This window comes from Schistocerca piceifrons, chromosome 2 (assembly GCF_021461385.2).
Source record: "Schistocerca piceifrons isolate TAMUIC-IGC-003096 chromosome 2, iqSchPice1.1, whole genome shotgun sequence".
Classification (NCBI taxonomy): Eukaryota; Metazoa; Arthropoda; class Insecta; order Orthoptera; family Acrididae; genus Schistocerca; species Schistocerca piceifrons.
In genome coordinates, this window is record NC_060139.1 from 21,982,483 (window position 1) to 22,003,633 (window position 21,151).

At 45.4% G+C, this 21,151-nt stretch overlaps 2 non-coding genes across 2 annotated transcripts; both read right to left on the reverse strand.

Moving 5' to 3' along the window:
- Positions 1-5,650: 5,650 nt before the first annotated feature.
- Positions 5,651-5,725, reverse strand: Trnat-ugu. Its single transcript has one exon. It is a non-coding gene; the product is annotated as a tRNA-Thr (tRNA).
- A 368-nt stretch (positions 5,726-6,093) lies between these two features.
- Positions 6,094-6,168, reverse strand: Trnat-ugu. Its single transcript has one exon. It is a non-coding gene; the product is annotated as a tRNA-Thr (tRNA).
- Positions 6,169-21,151: the final 14,983 nt, after the last annotated feature.

Genomic DNA, 21,151 nt, shown 5'->3' on the forward strand with positions numbered 1-21,151 from the left:
ACTTCGACACAAAGACATAATTGATTTGGCTCTTAAAAATATAAAATCTGCAGCAGACAAAAGGAGAAAACTACACGGTAAAGCAAATGCAAAGAAATTGTATATTGGTCAGAAAGTTCTCATTAAAGCTCATTCATTGTCACATAAGAAGAAACACTTGAGTCACAAATTCTTTCTAGTTTACAATGGACCTTACAGAATCCGACGTATACCACATGATAATTGCGTTGAAGTTGAAACTCTGCGTACTAGGAAGAGTAAAGGTTTACACCACATTTCACATGTAAAACCGTTTATTGAAAGATAATCTGCTTTTTAACTTTGTCTTTGTCATATAACTTTTCACTTTACATTACTAGTATGCTGTGTCAGACTTAGAATCTGTTAACATACAACAATGTTTGAAGTTAAATATCCAATCAAGAACCAAGAGAACATTTTTAAACAGAAATTACGAATGCATTGTTGTAGTGAACAGACGACACAGTGTTGTATTTGTACATTCTTGCTTGTTAGTTGCACGATTACGTAACGACTATAAGGCTCACATACTTAGAACATTTACCAGTACTGCTAATGAGATTTTAATGCAACATTTTGGTTTACTTGAAAATACATTCTGGGTTTAAAGTACTTTCTGTGAGATACCAGACGACACAGTGGTTAGTTTATGTGACAACTACACGGTTTTATCACGACGCTACTAATGAGTGAAAATTTACAATGTTGCTTTTGCAGTGTTTCTGTTTTATATCTGCACAGTTTTCTGTTTTATTCTGGAAAGTAAAACAGGTTTTAGTAGTAACTTTTGTAGTATAGCTACAATGAGACTGCCTTTTCCGTAGCACAATAATGCGTTACTGTACAGTACTTTCTTCATCACGGCAATAAGCGTAATAACTAAGACATTTATACGCAAAGCATTTCACTTTTGTGTATTCTGAGGTAAGTACATTGACTTCTGCAGAACTTAGCTTTCGGAGGACGATAACTACGACACTTCCACAGAGATTATGTTGCAACAAGACGCACATTTAGCGCTACAGTACACGTATTTGAGTGATTAATTTTGTACTTAAAACATTTATTTTTAAAGATTTTTTGAATTACAAAGAAAGTTTTCCGTGATACATTTCATTCCATTGCTGTAATCTGTAACACCTGAGGGTATAATTACATTAATCCTCAGGGGGGTACACGCTTACTTCGTGTACCATGTGTGTGGCAACCACAAGGAACCCTAGCTAATATGGTATTTGCTTATACAACTTTACACATCGGTACCATATTTCTCTAACACATAAATTACACAGCTATCTGATCATTTAACTGAGAGATAAACATTTTTTTACTACATCAGTAACACATGTTTACGCAATACACAGTTGGGTAACTTCACACTTATGAAACTGTATTTTGTCTGTACTTTGTAAACTGTTCATATTTTTTCGGAATCATTGTGATACTATGAGAGCTTTGAATGATGTATTTGGTATGGGAGCATGATTTTAAAGTACGTTTGAGGTAGATGACACTATTGAAATGAGCAGAGAATTTTTTTTAGGTTTTAAAATTACTGGAGGAAGCTACGACGATTTTGAGATTTGACTGAGGTGTTATGATGTTATTATTACGACGACGATGTGTACTATGCTGTTGAGATATGTTTATGATCAATAAGATGTTGCTACCGTATATGAGGAATAAGAAGTATGTTGGAAACCAAGAATCGTACTTTAAGAGTTATGAAATGTGCGTAAATGCGTGACTGCCGAATCACTAAAGGGGCGCATATCGAACATTTGTGAATGCCTAAAAAAAGTTTTTGAGTTTTTGTATGTGTGTGCAAAGCATTGTGAAAATATCTCAAATAATAAAGTTACTGTAGAGCTGTGAAATCGCTTCAATCATTTGTAATAACCCTGTAGGTACGAGTGAACCTGTTTTCACCTGTGTTCACACTGTGCGCCTCTATGGTACTTCCGTGTGATGTAAGCTTCGTCCTTTTGCCTGAACATACCTGTGAACTCGCCGCAGCAGATCGCCGGTGGGAAAGCCAAGCAGAAACCTATCGTGCTGCAACTCGCACCAGGCTGTGTACAACGTGTAAGTAGGCTGTTTATGTTTTCTCTATGTAAGTAGGCTGTATGTTTTCTCTATGTAAGTAGGCTGTTTATGTTTTCTCTATGTAAGTAGGCTGTTTAGGTTTTTTTATTGGTAACGCCACCTCTGTATGAAAATCACTGGCTGTGCTGTGTGCAGTCTGTGGCTGCTTTGCATTGTTGTAATACTCGCCATTGTAGTGTTAGGCAGCTGGCTGTGAACAGCGCGTAGCGTTGCGCAGTTGGAGGTGAGCCGCCAGCAGTGGTGGATGTGGGGAGAGAGATGGCGGAGTCTTGAAATTTGTCATGAACTGCTATATTTATATATGATGATATCAAGGTAAATACATTGTTTGTTCTCTATTAATATCTTTCATTTGCTAACTATCCCTATCAGTAGTTAGTGCCTTCAGTAGTTTGAATCTTTTATTTAGCTGGCAGTAGTGGCGCTCGCTGTATTGCAGTAGCTTGAGCAGCGAAGATTTTTGTGAGGTAAGTGATTTGTGAAACGTATAGGTTAATGTTAGTCAGGGCCATTCTTTCGTAGGGATTTTTTTGAAAGTCAGATTGCGTTGCGCTAAAAAATATTGTGTGTCAGGTAAAGGACAGTCGTGTATTATTGTTCAAAGGGGACGTTTCAAACGAAACTATTCTAAAAATCTGGAAATGGTCTTAATTTTGAAGGGTGGAAATACTGGTAAAACTTCGGTATATTCTGAAGTTCACGTTAGCAAGTTTATGGTAATATATTTCCCGAAATCTGAACAGCTACTAAGCACGCATTGTTCTTAAATGAAAATGCTCGCCACACCATTAAGTTTATCAGTGTCTAATGCACTCAGGTTTTTAGTCACCGATCTGCTCAATATGCCACGTGGAATTACTGTCTTTTCTCATAAACAAAATCACTTAAAAATCCGTACTTTCTAAAAACCACGCCGGAATAAGTATCCCTTCACATTAAAGCACTTTTGAGGCACGTAGCACAATTAAAACCGGCAAACTATAACTTCCTTCGGCGCTCATACTACACACGACCGTACCATTGAAAGGCTGAGTTCCGAATAGTTTAGACTGCTGTAAACATCCTTTATGTCCAAGAGAAAAGACGCGCGAAGAATACTTCGTTCTGGCAGGTCAGTTTTCTTTGAGGCCATTAGGAAAACATTATTCTCCCGCGTTTATCCGCGCTCTTCATGACTAAGCAATCAAAAAATAACACTCTTTCGAAGTGTGCCTTTTCTAGAAATAAATAATTAACATTCTGATATTTTGTTTATGCTTTATGTTATTAACTATTTTCGTTTCCACTCGCATTATCTTTCCTTTTACCATAAACTTACTTAACATATTATGATACAAAATTCGCCATCGTCTGCATTCACATTGTCTTAAAAAATTTATCACGCTAGTTCCTACAGCTTTTATCATTAGAACAATGATCTACATGTTTACTTTAGACCACGTTCATGCATCATTCACACTACTAAAAGCGTATACAAAACTTTACTAACATAAAGAAACGAAGAAGCCTTCAAGAAATAAACAGAACAATTCACAGAAACATTCTCTTGACCTGTTTCTTGAATGTGTCTGTCCGCTACTGTCCTCTAGCAGATGAAAATTAGAACTACATACTCGAGTGAACCCGCTTCAGTCCATCTGTCACTGCACACGCATGAGTCATTCTCCCGATACATAGGCTCTAGACAGGAGCGATATAAGGCGCCACGCCTCAATTAGAAGACTCGTAAAAGGCAAAGACCCAGTCATCATGGGGCGAGATGATCTTGTAATTGCAATGGTGCAGCACTAACAGATTATGATCGAAAGGGGGCAAACCGTAACAAGAATACACTGTTGAATCCTCCTGCCGAGGTTAAGTTAGGCTATCATGCGATGCGTAATTGGAAGCTCATGAAGGGAGTATATTTGTTCCATGACGATAGCCCAGCTAATTCCGTGGGCCATACATCTTTAGAAGAAGAGCTAATTCTCTGGGGCACACATTTGCAGAAAAAAATTAACACCAATGACTGAAAAATTGTGAGTGCAGTGTTTATGGTATTTTAGCAATGATTGTTCTATTACTACCGTAAAAGTTAAATCTAAACGCTCTTTGTCATTATACGACCTGTTCAGCACGTTAATAAATCTTGATATTCTGAATGTGTGTTACGTAAATATGTTTATGTAAGATAGTTGACAGGTGGATAGGATGAAAACCAATAAAGAACCAATAACAATTAGTCCCTCTTCTCCTTCCCTGTCTCTCTCTGTCCATCTCCTCCTACCCTCCTCTCTCTGTCCACCCTCTCCAGCACCACTCTCTTTCCATCCCTTTCTGCCCATCTCTCTACCTTCTCCAGCCTCTCTATGTCCATTTGCACCTCCCCCATCTGTGCAACAACTCTTCCCCCCTCTCCCAGTCCATCTCTCCCTACCCCTATTCATCTTCTCTTCTCTCCTCTCCTTGTCCATATTCTCCTCCCTCCTTTCTCCTTCCTTCTCCTGATCTCCCCTCTCACTGTCCATATCCTCCCTCTTCTCTGTTCTCCTAACCCTCACTCTGCCCATCTCCTCTTCCCCATCTCTCTGTCCAACTCTTTCTGCCTCTATATTTATCTCTTCTCTCTGATCGTTTTCACCTCTCCCCTCTCTCTGCGTATTTCCTTTTCTATCCTCTCTCTGTCCATTTTCCTCTTCCCCTCTCTCTGTCCATCTGCTCCTCCCTCTTTCCATCTCCTTCCCACTCTGCATCTGTCCGTCTCCTCGTTCCCCCTTCCATCCCCACGTTATCACCACCACTCAGAATTTCTTCCGAGATAGTAAGAAATGTATGTACCAAATTTGGCTCAGACCGATCTGGCGGTTAAGGACGAGATTTGTACCTGTGACTTTGCTCACGTACGCACATGTCTCATATGTTTCACATATATTTAATATATTTCACATGCGCTTGCACCCATATTTCAGCTGTATCTCTACCCAGTTTCACCCCGCAATTTTATTTTCGTGCATTTCAGTGTTTATGATGTAATATCTCTCGAATTATCCGTCATACAATGATATAATTTTGCAGATACATTCAGCGATACATGCAAAATATATCTGAATACAGATAATAGTAAAGAAATAGTTAATTAAAATGTCTTGTATCATGCGGCAGCTTTACTACGTGAACAGCGAAAATGTAAACGATAAAATTTTCTCCTTCATCATTTTGTGGGTTTATTTCCGAGAAAAGAGCTCTCATTCTTAGGTACTGAGTAAATAAAGCATGGGGATTCTCGCTTCGTGCACTACACTACTTTTTCACCCCCACTCCCATCCCTTTGATACGTAGACAGCAATTCTTTCCGGACAGTCAGTGATATGTACACCGCATTTGGTTGCAATCGGTCCAGCGATTTAGGAGGAGATGTGAACATACATACATACATTTTATTAATACATTTGAATATCAAGTTTATGAAATTATAATTAAATAGACACCCTAGTTGCAAGCAGGCGTTGATACACTTCATTGAGGACATGTTGAAAATGTGTGCCCCGACTGGGACTCGAACCCGGGATCTCCTGCTTACATGGCAGACGCTCTATCCATCTGAGCCACCGCGGGCACAGAGGATAGTGCGTCTGCAGGGGCTTATCCCTTGCACGCTCCCCGTGAGATCCACATTCCCAACATGTCCACAACACTACATTCGTAGTGCGCCTAATAGATGTTTGACCATCATACTCATTACTCGTGGCAGATTAATCTACCAAGTCCCGTACGAGTTCGGGCATAGCGTGTGCGTTCGCACAAGAAGGTCAAAGGCCGGGAACCCATATTTTTAACTATATATATGACGGTAGTATCTGTTCCCGAAAGAACAGTTACCGTGGATGACCATGCAGCTTTGCTAGAAATGAAATGATAATTAAATAGACGCCCTAGCTGCAAGCAGGCGTTGATGCACTTTACTGGGGACATGTTGAAAATGTGTGCCCCGACCGGGACTCGAACCCGGGATCTCCTGCTTACATGGCAGACGCTCTATCCATCTGAGCCACCGCGGGCACAGAGAATAGTGCGCCTGCAGGGACTTATCCCTTGCACGCTCCCCGTGAGATCCACATTCCCAACATGTCCACAATGATGGACAAACATCTATTAGGCGCACTACGAATGTAGTGTTGTGGACATGCTGGGAATGTGGATCTCACGGGGAGCGTGCAAGGGATAAGTCCCTGCAGACGCACTATCCTCTGTGCCCGCGGTGGCTCAGATGGATAGAGCGTCTCCCATGTAAGCAGGAGATCCCGGGTTCGAGTCCCGGTCGGGGCACACATTTTCAACATGTCCCCAATGAAGTGTATCAACGCCTGCTTGCAGCTAGGGTGTCTATTTAATTATCATTTCATTTCTAGCAAAGCTGCATGGTCATCCACGGTAACTGTTCTTTCGGGAACAGATACTACCGTCATATATATAGTTATCAAGTTTATCCTAACCTCCTAACCCCTCCCCCCCCCCCCCCTCTCCCACGTTCCTACATTCTACTGAGAGCACCCAGAGAGTTTCTTCGATTGAAAGTACAATTACGTGCACTTATTTCCAGAAGGACGACGTGATTTTTCCAGATGGAACGCTCCGAGGACAACTCCAAACTCAGAGTTCTAAAACTACGGTCTCCACCACGTCGTTCTTCAACGTGAGAAAGAGTCGCATTGGAGAGTGAAAATGTAGAGTGAACCGTTCCAGAAATATCTCTGACTGTCAGAGAAACTGGTGTAGCTCGTGTTATTGATGGCTAAGGAGAGTGTGGAGTTTCGCCTAGTCTGCCTGGGGACGAGTAAATGAACACACAGTCGGCAGCCTGTGCCCAGCTACAGGCAATGCTTGTATGATGTTGTCCTGCCTCTCCTCGCTTCTCTGTACGGAATACGGCGTCTAAATGGACGTCGCAGGGCTCCAGGCAACGAGTGCTGGCTGTCTGCCTGCTGCCTTCTTGCCGACTTGTAGGGGATATGGTGCCTTGTCACGTTCCGATGAGCGTTGATGCGAAAGTGATGGAATCATACAGGGTGTTTCAAAAATGACCGGTATATTTGAAACGGCAGTAAAAACTAAACGAGCAGCGATAGAAATACACCGTTTGTTGCAATATGCTTGGGACAACAGTACATTTTCAGGCGGACTTACTTTCGAAATTACAGTAGTTACAATTTTCAACAACAGATGGCGCTGCAAGTGATGTGAAAGATATAGAAGACAACGCAGTCTGTGGGTGCGCCATTCTGTACGTCGTCTTTCTGCTGTAAGCGTGTGCTGTTCACAAAGTGCAAGTGTGCTGTGGACAACATGGTTTATTCCTTAGAACAGAGGATTCTTCTGGTGTTGGAATTCCACCGCCTAGAACACAGTGTTGTTGCAACAAGACGAAGTTTTCAACGGAGGTTTAATGTAACCAAAGGACCGAAAAGCGATACAATAAAGGATCTGTTTGAAAAATTTCAACGGACTGGGAACGTGACGGATGAACATTCTGGAAAGGTAGGGCGACCGCGTACGGCAACCACAGAGGGCAACGCGCAGCTAGTGCAGCAGGTGATCCAACAGTGGCCTCGGGTTTCCGTTCGCCGTGTTGCAGCTGCGGTCCAAATGACGCCAACTTCCACGTATCGTCTCATGCGCCAGAGTTTACACCTCTATCCATACAAAATTCAAACGCGGCAACCCCTCAGCGCCGCTACCATTGCTGCACGAGAGACATTCGCTAACGATATAGTGCACAGGATTGATGACGGCGATATGCATGTGGGCAGCATTTGGTTTACTGACGAAGCTTATTTTTACCTGGACGGCTTCGTCAATAAACAGAACTGGCGCATATGGGGAACCGAAAAGCCCCATGTTGCAGTCCCATCGTCCCTGCATCCTCAAAAAGTACTGGTCTGGGCCGCCATTTCTTCCAAAGGAATCATTGGCCCATTTTTCAGATCCGAAACGATTACTGCATCACGCTATCTGGACATTCTTCGTGAATTTGTGGCGGTACAAACTGCCTTAGACGACACTGCGAACACCTCGTGGTTTATGCAAGATGGTGCCCGGCCACATCGCACGGCCGACGTCTTTAATTTTCTGAATGAATATTTCGATGATCGTGTGATTACTTTGGGCTATCCGAAACATACAGGAGGCGGCGTGGATTGGCCTCCCTATTCGCCAGACATGAACCCCTGTGACTTCTTTCTGTGGGGACAGTTGAAAGACCAGGTGTACCGCCAGAATCCAGAAACAATTGAACAGCTGAAGCAGTACATCTCATCTGCATGTGAAGCCATTCCGCCAGACACGTTGTCAAAGGTTTCGGGTAATTTCATTCAGAGACTACGCCATATTATTGCTACGCATGGTGGATATGTGGAAAATATCGTACTATAGAGTTTCCCAGACCGCAGCGCCATCTGTTGTTGAAAATTGTAACTACTGTAATTTCGAAAGTTTGTCTGCCTGAAAATGTACTGTTGTCCCAAGCATATTGCAACAATCGGTGTACTTCTATCGCTGCTCGTTTAGTTTGTATTGCCGTTTCAAATATACCGGTCATTTTTGAAACACCCTGTAGTAGCGCAGTACTCAGCTATAGTTGCAAGATAACAGGTAGCCACTACACCAGTAATTGCTGGAATGAAGTTATTGTTCGCTGGTCGTGGCTTACCTTGCGTTCTGCCGGCCGTGGTGGCCGAGCTGTTCTAGGCGCTTCAGTCTGAAATCGCGCGACTGCTACGGTCGCAGGTTCGAATCCTGTCTCGGGCATGGATGTGTGTGATGTCCTTAGGTTAGTTAGGTTTAAGTAGTTCTAAGTTCTAGGGGACTGATGACCTCAGATGTTAAGTCCCACAGTGCTCAGAGCCATTTGAACCATTTTGAATTTGCGTTCTGTTCTCATGAGAGTTATATAGCTTGCTTTCTCCTTTACTGCTGTGTTCTGCTACAACAGTGTGATGTGTACATACAGTGCGGTTCATCAGTGTTCGAGTGACACTTCGCAGTTATCGCCATTAAAGGCGACGAAATTTCTGTTTATGGAACAACTGCTATGATCACGATACAATGTCCAATAAGTGTAGCTGCTGTGTAAACACAGACATTACCGCCGTTAATGATATAATAACGCCTGATAGCGCTAAAATGACAATACAAAAATAACATTTATCTTCCTCTAGTTAGTTTGACAACCGCCCGGAGTGGTCACGCGGTTAGAGGCGCCATGTCACTAATTGCGCGGTCCCTGCCGCCGGAGGAGTCTTCCTTCAGGCACGGGTGTATGTGCTGTCTGTAGCGTAAGTTGGTTTAAGTTAGTTTAAGTATTGTGTTAGTCTAGGGACCCATGACCTGAGCAGTTTTGTCCCTTAGAAATTCACAAACATTTGAACATTTTGAACATTAGTTAGACGAGTGTGCGAGTGTATGATTTGTGACTTCCTGGAGGTTTGGAGGGAACTGGGGCTGTGCTCGGACAGCCGGAGTTGTTAAGGCGACCGCTCATGACAAGTGGGAAATCTGAGTTCGAGTCCCGGTAGGGCACTAATTTTCATTTGTCACAAGTAGGTGACGCTAATACATATTCACAAAATATGATCCCGTTTCGTGCAGCCATTTACGTTGGTTACTTTTTGAATCACGTTCTTTGACAGACATTGTGGTTGACGACCGAAGTTGTTTTGTTATTGTCATTTCTTATGGTGTTGTCCTTCTTGTTGTGTGTTTTGCATCATGCATTTGTCAGGCATTACGTCGCTTTAGTGTTGCCTTTTATGACGACCTCGTGTCCTGTTAAACTGTTGTGTATTTGTCCCCAGTATAAGTGCAGGCTTTTGAATCGCTGCGTGAACGATAGCTCGCGCCACATTCCTGAAACACAATTTTTGACGTGAAGAGAGCGTGCCACGTTTTCCCCGAGTGCCGTTGACGCCGTTCTCCGGGTAGAGATGGTGTGTAAGGTATGAAGGACAGCGCAGGTCTGCGGGACAACGAGCCGGCTGTTTGTTGTGTCGCCCATGTGACTTTCAGGCTGGCCTGGCTGAGCATCTTCCGGACTGGGAGGACCTGCACCGGAAATGGGAGTGGAGACATTATTCCTTTGGTCGGCCAGCTCTGGAGGCCAGCGGTGGGTCGTCGTCATCCCCACATCTTCTGGCGGTTCCGAGTTTTCCACTGTCTGTATGGCATCGCGCAATGGCTTTGTATCCTCGGTGAGCTACTTTTAGTTTGTTGCTTCGGTGCCGAGACCACATGGAATTCGTAAAGAATGATCTCACCCTGAGGTGTGAGAGTGGTGACTGGTTCGTTTCCCGCTCGTGTCTGTGCGCTGCTGCTGCTTCTATATCGGACTCGTTTCAGTCTTCTGTTGTTGTTGTTCCCTTTTCTTGCGTCTGTTCAGGCAATTTGGGGAGCGTCTCGCTCGTATCAAAACATAATAGCTTTCATTTGATAATTGTCGTGATATGTTTTTTGATGGAGTGTTTTAAATTATTGAGGTTTTGTAAATTCCCTTAATGTGTCATGCGCCATTACTTAGGACGTTCAATGTATTTGTTTGTCTGGTACGACGTGCACCAATTCACTTTCTTTAGTTAACCGTTTCCTACTCCTGGCGTGATTTTAAGTTGAATGTCAGTTGGCCATTGAACTTCTTCACTATCAGGTGTAAGTGGCGGTGGTTGCCTTGGTCTGTTGCCTTATCTTTTAGAAACTTTTGGCAACTGTTATGTTCTCAATGTCAGCGTGTACTATTACGAGTTATGTTTTTACTAATTTCAAGCTATCATTGTATGTTTGTGTTTTTGGGGCGTGTTACCACTGGTTGCTTAGAAACAGACTGTGGTGAGAAACGTACGGGGCCGCTACAAAGTAATTTAGGATCTGTTCGTCCGGGCCACATGCCCGGCGTGTGTGGTTGTTTCACATTAATGAGCTTTAACTGTTTTTGTTCCCTTTCAGTGAATCTCTTTTCAGGTAAACCTCAGTAATTTGCTGTATTTTAGTGAAACACATTCAAGAAATGTTTGTGGACTACATATTTGAAGAATGTTTTTTGAGAACCTTTGAAGGGATTGTTACGTAAAATCAGTTGCTGAAATATTATCTTGCTTCTCTTATCAAAATTTACTGTAACTTTTTCAACAATAGTAACAATGACACACAAAAATGGTGCATTTTTAGAAAGAGTATAATACTTGTTGAAATTTAGATAAATTTAAATTGCTGAAACATTATCTTTCTTCATTGGCGGGAAAGAGAATAATATTTGTTGTAACTTTAAATTTTCTTATTTCATGTTCCATGCATGACTTTTGGAGAGTTGAGAGCAAGTGTTCGAATTAACAACATAGCCTTTTGTTGTCGAAGCTCACTGAAATATTTGATAAATTGTTAATCGATTATCAGTAACTGATTTTAAGAAATTTTATTCTGATTAACGAATTTGTCTGAATACGTCAAGGTTCTGTTGGCCTAATTAATAAAATTACTTTGCTGGCAAGTGTTAATAAAATTCTTCACATGAATGTTGGCACGGTCCTTCCACTGCCAGGCAACCTTACGGCACTGATAGGTACCAGCATTGTTTTCGGATGGCAAGATCTTTCCCCGTTCGCCCTTGATTAAAATTAGTATTAAGTTTGGTTTTCATTGATTGCATATGTTATATAGCATTGTGTCTTTCAAGTAATGGAAAACAACGTCACGATCGATAGGAAGTTTAATTAATGACATTTGGTACGATTTTCTTGCTTTTAACTACTTACTTCGCTGGTAGTGCCTGGTTTGTACAGCACATGTTGGAATATTTGTGAGAACTATTGATGCAAGACTGCCACCATTTAACTGTGTTAGCCGGCCGGTGTGGCCGAGCGGTTCTAGGCGCTTCAGTCTGGAACCGCGCGACCGCTACGGTCGCAGGCTCGAATCCTGCCTCGGGCATGGATGTGTGTGATGTCCTTAGGTTAGTTAGGTTTAAGTAGTTCTAAGTTCTAGGGGACAGATGGCCTCAGATGTTAAGTCCCATAGTGCTCAGAGCCATTTGAACCATTTAACTGTGTTATGGTTTAGAACACTAATGGCGCTAAGGCTACATGAGGGGTGTAATTAATTGTCCAGTGACCACCTGTAGAAAGCACAGATTGTCGCGAGACGTGCCGGAAGAGAGTCGGTGAGGTTCTGCAAGGTACCGACAGAGATGTGGAGCCGTGCTGACTCCGATGTCGTGGCCAGCTGCGCCAGGCTAATCGTGTGAGCATCCATGGCGCGAACAGCCCGATTGAGGTGGTCCCACAGATTCTCGATTGGGTTTAAATCGGCGGAGTTTGGTGGCCAGGGGAGTACGGTAAACTCACCCTCGTGTTCTCCGAACCATGTACGTAAACTACGATCTGTGTGGCACGTTACATTGTTCTGCTGGTAGATGTCATCGTTCCGAAGAAAAACAAACTACATGTAGGGGTGAACATAGTCCCCAAGGGTAGATGGGTCCTTTTGTTGATCCACTGTGCTTTCTAGAATGACAAGATCGCTAGGGAATGCCACGGAAACTTTCGCCAAAGTGTAACATATACACGATGTTTATTTCGAAAGTTTCACACCATACACGCCATGGGCCATCTGTCCGATGTAGCATAAACAGTGATAAAAAAAAATGGTTCAAATGGCTCTGAGCACTATGGGACTTATCTTCTAAGGTCATCAGTCCCCTAGAACTTAGAACTACTTAAACCTAACTAGCCTAAGGGCATCGCACACATCCATGACCGAGGCAGGATTCAAATCTGCGACCGTAGCGGTCGGGCGATTCCAGACTGTAGCGCCTAGGAATCATTTAACTCAAGTTCAAAGTTAAATCTGTTATTTCTAAATTGCGTAGATTCAAGTAGCTTTTGAGATGATTGTTGAGATAGCCCAAGACTAACCTTATTTAATTTAATTTCGTAGTGCTTCACAAACAAAGTTCACTATTAATTTCAGTCACTAAATTAACTTTCAATTTTCCGGTTTTATTAATTCTTTTGCTAAATTAAGTCGGAGTGTAGCGAAATTTATTACTTCTGACAAACATTCAGTTTTCACACAACACGTGTCAACTTTCAGTTGCCACGCTTTTAGTGCTAGTTATATGTGCATTAACTTTTCTTTTTCAGTTATTATAGTAGTTGTCCTTAGGACTGGCGACCGTAATTTTCACCAAATCTCAAATATCTAATTAAAGCCAGTTAATTGTTAAAGTAACGACCGCACATTTACTTTCTTCATTAACTTTACCCTTTTTCAAAATTAATTTCCAACAATTTCATTTGCATTTTTCCTTTCATTTAGATGTAACCCTTCCTCCCTCTTTACAGATAGATTAACTTCGGTGGCGATTGGTTTCCCAAATTTCCATTAGGTACACGCGGTTTAATTTTTCACTGTCATTAAGGTCGATAAGTGAGGGGGAGGTTACAGCTTGAACCAGGCGCCTGCTGTAATGGCCGATACGCGGCAACGTCTGCTGGACGGACGTTGAGGAGACGGTGCTGGTAACCCCTTGGTTCATCTCGGCAGTCGGTTGCTCAATAGTTGCACGTCTATTCGCCCGTACACATATCTTCAAGGCCATTCACTTCTGTCATCTACCGCCCATGGTACACCAAGGTTGCCTCGGCGCCAGTTTTGGATAGCGCCCAACTGACATGCACAGTACAAATGAACCACGACGGCACACGAACGGCTTACAAGCTTAGCTGTTTCGCTTTCACCTTCGTCCCGACGGCCAAATATGCCCTTCTCGGCGTCAGATAAACTGCTCCGTTTCCGACTTACCACAACGTCTGCCCCATTTTCCACCCCTCCCCCTTCCCCCCTATAAAACTAGCTTCATACAAGCTCTACTGCTAGTGTTGCCACCTGCCGACCATGAGTGGATATTGCACGTTGACGTGTAATGTAAGTGTTGGTCAAATTAATGTGACTGGACCGTGTATATATGACGTTAATTAATATGTGTTGTGTATGTTTCAGAGTTGTTTGTCAATGAGTGGTTTGAAAATAAATTGAGAACTACACTACTGGCCATTAAAATTACTACTCCAAGAAGAAATGCAGATGATAAACGGGTATTCACTGGACAAATATATTATACTAGAATTTACATGTGATTATGTTTTCACGCAATTTGGATGCATAGATCCTGAGAAATCAGTACCCGGAACAACCACCTCTGGCCGTAATAACGGCCTTGATACGCCTGGGCATTGAGTCAAACAGAGCTTGGATGGTGAAAACAGGTACAGATGCCCATGCCGCTTCAACACGATACCACAGTTCATCAATAGCAGTGACTGGCGTATTGTGACGAGCGAGTTGCTCGGCCACCATTGACCAGATGTTTTCAGTTGGTGAGAGATCTGGAGAATGTGCTGGCCAGGGCAGCAGTCGAATATTTTCTGTATCCAGAATGGCCCGTACAAGGACCTGCAACATGCGGTCGTGCATTATCCTGCTGAACTGTAGGGTTTCGCAGGGATCGCATGAAGGGTAGAGCCACGGGTCGTAACACATCTGAAATGTAACGTCCACTTTTCAAAGCGCCGTCAATGCGAACAAGAGGTGACCGAGACGTGTAACCAACGGCTCCTCAAGCCATCGTCCGCAGCTCGTGGTCGTGCGGTAGCGTTCTCGCTTCCCGTGCCCGGGTTCCCGGGTTCGATTCCCGGCGGGGTCAGGGGTTTTCTCTGCCTCGTGATGACTGGGTGTTGTGTGATGTCCTCAGGTTAGTTAGGTTTAAGTAGTTCTAAGTTCTATGGGACTGATGACCATAGATGTTAAGTCCCATAGTGCTCAGAGCCATTTGAACCATTTGAACCCAAGCCATCACGCCGGGTGATACGCCTGTATGGCGATGACGAATACACGCTTCCAATGTGCGTTCACCGCGATGTCGCCAAACACGGATGCGACCATCATGATGCTGTAAACAGAACGCCATGGGCCATCTGTCCGATGTAGCATAAACAGTGATAAAAAAATGGTTCAAATGGCTCTGAGCACTATGGGACTTATCTTCTAAGGTCATCAGTCCCCTAGAACTTAGAACTACTTAAACCTAACTAACCTTAGGACATCACACACATCCATGCCCGAGGCAGGTTTCGAACTTGCGACTGTAGCGATCGCGCGGTTCCAGACTATAGCGCCTAGAACCGCCCAGCCACAACGGCCGGATGTTGTCTTGCAAACGTCCACATCTGTTGACTCAGTGATCGAGACGTGGCTGCACGATCCGTTACAGCCATGCGGATAAGATGCTTGTCATCTCGAGTGCTAGTGATACGAGGCCGTTGGGATCCAGCACGGCGTTCCGTATTACCCTCCTCAACGCACCGATTCCATATTCTGGAATCAGTCATTAGATCTCGACGAACGCGAGCAGCAATGTCGCGATACGATAAACCGCAATCGCGATAGCCTACAATCCAACGTTTATCAAAGTCGGAAACGTGATGGTATGCATTTCTCCTCCTTACACGAGGCATCACAACAACGTTTCACCAGGCAACGTCGGTCAACTGCTGTTTGTGTGTGAGAAATCGGTAGGAAACTTTCTTTATGTCAGCAGGTTTTAGGTGTCGCCACCGGCGCCAGCGTTGCGTGAATGCTCTGAAAAGCTAACCATTTGCATATGACAGCATGTTCTTCCTGTCGGTTAAATTTCGCGTCTGTAGCACGTCATCGTCATGGTGTAGCAATTTTAATGGCCAGTAGTGTAACTTGTAAATGTTTTTACTGCTTTGAAAGCCGAAAGATTTTTATTTTTCTATGCAGCAAATGTGAAGAAATACAGATGGATATTAAACTGCGCTTCGGTCAACGGTTGTGTAATTCGTCTTAGCGCAATGTATAATACCCTGATCGTCTGTTTATCGGTGAATGATGAGTGGAAATTTACTTTCAGTAAAACCAACAGGACGCCATACTGCCCACGTCCACGCTCTTAACGTATCGCAGAGAAGAACTAAAACTGTGGTGTCACCGCCAGACACCACACTTGCTAGGTGGTAGCCTGTAAATCGGCCGCGGTCCGTTAGTATACGTCGGACCCGCGTGTCGCCACTACAGTGATTGCAGACCGAGCGCCACCACACGGCAGGTCTAGTCTAGAGACTCCCTAACACTCGCCCCAGTTGCACAGCCGACTTTGCTAGCGGTGGTTCACTGTCTACAGACGCTCTCAATTGCAGAGACGACAGTTTAGCATAGCCTTCAGCTACGTCATTTGCTACGACCTAGCAAGGCGCCATATTCAGTTACTATAAGTACTATCTTCAAGAATGTATTCTGAACAGATAATATTGTGAATCATGTACCGTCAAGAGCGACGTTCATCATTAATGGATTAAAGTTAGGTATCAAACTAATTACGTCCGATTTCTGAATTCTCATTCCTTGTCATGTTCCAGACCTCACGTCAGTATAGTTCTTCCCTCCTCACGCTAGCCTGCTTGACCTAAAACGCGTGCATTTCGGCCTCCACTCGTGACACGGTGTTGGCTCTTCTGCTAACACAAAAAAAACTGTCACCCAGTTTCATTGTCGCAGCTCGATGTTTCCAAGGGGACACTTAAAACCTTACGACTGCTTGTAGTGTGTTGTTTGTGGCGGTAGCGGGCGTAGCCCCAGAGGCGGGATCTTGCGGAAGCGCGTGCGTGAGATATCGGGTGGCCCAGAGAGTGGTGTCCGGCCGCAGACCGGACCTCTGCGGGACGTGGGAATGAGCCGCCGCCGCCGCCGCGGCCGCCGCCGCAGCCCTGGCAATATTTCCACGAGGTGGCGCTCGGGGGCTCCGGCCATGATTTCCACTCGGCGCTGGCAGCATCCGCTCCTGCCGGCGGCCAATATGTTGCGCCTCTTCCTCTGCGCCAAATTTATGCCGTCGCATACAATCCCCTGCCCGCGACTCTCTCTCTCTCACTCCGTCCGTGTGACCCCGTCCCTTACCGGGAAATGCGAGGCGCTGCGGGCCCATGAAAAAATATCTGGGGACCGGTTGGGGCACAATTTCACCTTACCGTCGCGATGCTGCGTGTCCGCCTTTCATCCTCTTGCGAACTACCTTATGTCCTGCTTCCTCTTCCCGTCTCTCCTTCTGTTTTTCTCCCGTGCAAACACTGCTACTGTATTTCACTATAAAGTGTTTAGGCACAGTGTTTACAGCCTGCGATACTATACGTTCACTAAATCCTACCGATGGAGAATGACAGCCAGCCAAATAAACAGGCAGCATCGACCGTGAAAAATGGGAGAATGCATAGAGATTATTTTGTGATGGCTCCCAAACCCATGGTCCTCGGCGGTACTTTTGGGGCAGCCACCACAAATTGTATGAAGCGTGGGTAGTGACCAGGATGTAGCTATGTCTGTTGGCCGAAAAATAATTACTGACAAGAATTGCGCCAGCTAGAATGAAGAGATAACTTATCTTTATTTCTGACGAAACGTGCACCAGCAATACAAGTCCAAGTAATATCCGAGAGTAATCCGTGTACTGAGCCTAGTCGAATACAATAGCAAATATCACACTGCAATGGCTCCGCTATAAACTCCACAAAAGGCTAGCAATAGACAATCGACAATAGACTGTCCGTCTCGGGATTTTTTTTTACTTTATTGTTATTTTAAAACCTGTACAACAGGCAGGCTGTCAGCAGCAAAAAACAGTAAGAAGACACATAAGCTAAAGAACGGTGGGCAATAAAACGGTAGACACATAAAGACAAACACGGAGCCGTTCACATTCGACGATAATCCACACTACAAACTGTTGACACGACGCACAAACACTGAAGATGGCGATGGCACAGGCGAACGATAGAGTGTGACGGTGAACACTGAACACTAAACACGACGGCACACACGAGACACTGATGGCGATGTTCTCTGGCGCGCGAATGTCCACTTAGCGTGTGCGAGTCTGGGGATCTGCCAAGAGGGGAACAGGGGTGAGGTGGGGGAGAGGGGAGAAAAAGGATGCCAATGGCTGAGGAGACGGGGGCAGGAGGAGAGGGACAGGGGAGGGGAGGCCTGGGGTAGGAGGGGGGAGAAAGGGAGGTGGGAGAGAAAAGGGAGAGAAGGGAGGGAGGGTGCCCAGAGGAGCAGGCACAGGAGGAGGGCGGGAGGATCAAAGTTGGTAGGAGGGGTAGATGGAGGGGAGGAGGGCATCATCAGGGAGGGGGAGCTGGCGGAAGCCACCTTGGGAGAGGGTAAGGAGGGTGGAGAGATGGAGACCGGGTGGGACGAGCGAATACAGGCGCGGCAGCAGGTGGGGGTGTGAGAAGATGGGCGAGACAAGCGGGTGAGGAGGATCGAGTTTGCGGGCGGTGTACAGTATCCGTATCCTTGAAAGGAAAAGGAGGAGGTGGGGAACGGAATGAGATCGTACAGGATCCGCATGGGGGAGGGGAGACGGGTGCGATAGGCGAGGTGGAGAGCAAGGCGTTCAAGGATTTGAAGGGATTTATAAAAGGTAGGGGGGGCGGAGATCCAGGCCAGATGGGTGTAACAAAGGATAGGGCAGATGAGGGATTTATAGGTGTGGAGGATGGTGGAGGGGTCCAGACCCCACGTACAGCCGGAAAGGAGCTTGAGGAGACTGAGTCGGGAGCGTGCCTTGGCTTGGATTGTCCGGAGATGGGAAGTCCAGCAGAGGCGACGGTCGAGGGTGACGCCAAGGTACTTAAGGGTGGGAGTGAGGGCGATAGGACGGCCATAGATGGCGAGATAGAAATCAAGGAGGCGGAAGGAAGGGGTGGTTTTGCCTACAATGATCGCTTGGGTTTTGGAGGGATTGACCTTGAGCAACCACTGGTTGCACCAAGCGGTGAACCGGTCAAGATGGGATTGGAGAAGGTGTTGGGAGCGCTGCAGGGTGGGGGCAATGGCTCCGCTATAAACTCCACGAAAGGCTAGCAATAGACAATCGACAACAGACTGTCCATCTCGGGGCCAGCGCTCCTCCTTATATGCAAAAGGCAGAGGGCGCTGCGGACCCGAGCTCAGCCATGGCGCGACCTCTTCCGTCGGCGGTAACGCCCTGAGACGCCGTCGGCCGCGGCAGGAACTGTGGCCAGCGTGCGCGAGTTGGTTGGTTGGTTGGTTGGGTCCGTGGATACAACAGATTATTTACCTATTCTACAAGCCTCCCTAGATGTCACTATCGCACGGTTGTGCGATGGCTCTCGCCTCTGAAGCAGCCGCTTCGAATTTTGATGGAGGAAACCAATATTTGGCTGGAGTTGAGGAGGTGGCATAAAGTTCCTGATCATCAGGCTTTCAGCTGTTGTCCTGCATTTAATCCCAACTCTCTCCACAGTGTCTCAAAAAAGCCAGGCCACGTGAAACTTTACGAAATAGATTCGCTTTTAGTGAGTACGTATTGACGTCAGCTTTTGCGACTCATGACAACCCGTACTTCCCACTTATCGCGAGCGGTTGCCTTATCCACTTTGGCTGTCTGTGAACTCCTCCCGGACAGACCCAAACTTCTTGGACACATGTGTGAATAACATTTTGTAATGTTAAAGATACAGACACTGCATAACCGAGGAGATTCGGACCATCGTTGATGTATCAATGCCTCGATGGACCAAAATGACGATAAAATACACTACTGGCCATTAAAATTGCTACGCCACGAAGATGACGTGCTACAGACGCGACATTTAACCGACAGGAATAAGATGCTGTTATATGCAAATGATTAGCTTTTGAGAGCATTCACACAAGGTTGGCGCCGGTGGCGACACCTACAACGTGCTGGCATGAGGAAAGCTTCCAACCGATTTCTCATACACAAACAGCAGTTGACCGGCGTGGCCTGGTGAAATGTTGTTGTGATGCCTCGTGTAACGAGGAGAAATGCGTACCATCACGTTTCCGACATTTGTAAAGGTCGGATTGTATCCTATCGCGATTGCGGTTTATCGTATCGCGACATTGCTGCTCGCGTTGGTCGAGATCCAATGACTGTCAGCAGAATATGGAATCGGTGGGTTCAGGAGGGTAATACGGAACGCCGTGCTGGATCCCACTGGCCTCGGATCACTAGCAGTCGAGATGACAGGCATCTTATGCGCATGGATGTAACGGATCGTGCAGCCACGTCTCGATCGCTGAGTCAACAGATGGGAACGTTTGCAAGACAACAACCACCTGCACGAACAGTTCGACGACGTTTGCAGCAGCATGGACTATCAGCTCGGAGACCATGGCTGCGGTTACCCTCGACGCTGCATCATAGACAGGAGTGCCTGCGATGGCATACTCAACGACGAACCTCGGTGCACGAATGGTAAAACGTCATTTTTTCGGATGAATCCAGGTTCTGTTTACAGCATCATGAGGGTCGCATCTGTGTTTGGTGACATCGCAGTGAACGCACATTGGAAGCGTGTATTCGTCATCGCCATACTCGCGTATCACCTGGCGTGACGGTATGGGGTGACATTGGTTACACGTCTCGGTCACCTCTTGTTCGCATTGACGGCACTCTGAGCAGTGGACGTTGCATTTCAAATGTGTTACGACCCGTGTCTCTACCATTCATTCGATCCCTACGAAACCCTACATTTCAGCAGGGTAATGCACGACCGCATGTTGCAGGTCCTGTACGGGCCTTTCTGGATACAGAAAATGTTCGACTGCTGCCCTGGCCAGCACATTCTCCAGATCTCTCACCAACTGAAAACCTCTGGTCGATGGTGGCCGAGCAACTGGTTTGTCACAATACGCCAGTCACTACTGTCGATGAACTGTGGTATCGTGTTGAAGCTGCATGGGCAGCTGTACCTGTACGCCCCATCCACGCTCTGTTCGACTCAATGCCCAGGAGTATCAAGGCCTTTATTACGGCTAGAGATGGTTGTTCTGGGTACTGATTTCTCAGGATCTATGCACCCAAATTGTGTGAAAATGTAATCACATGTCAGTTATAGTATAATATATTTGTCCAGTGAATACATGTTTA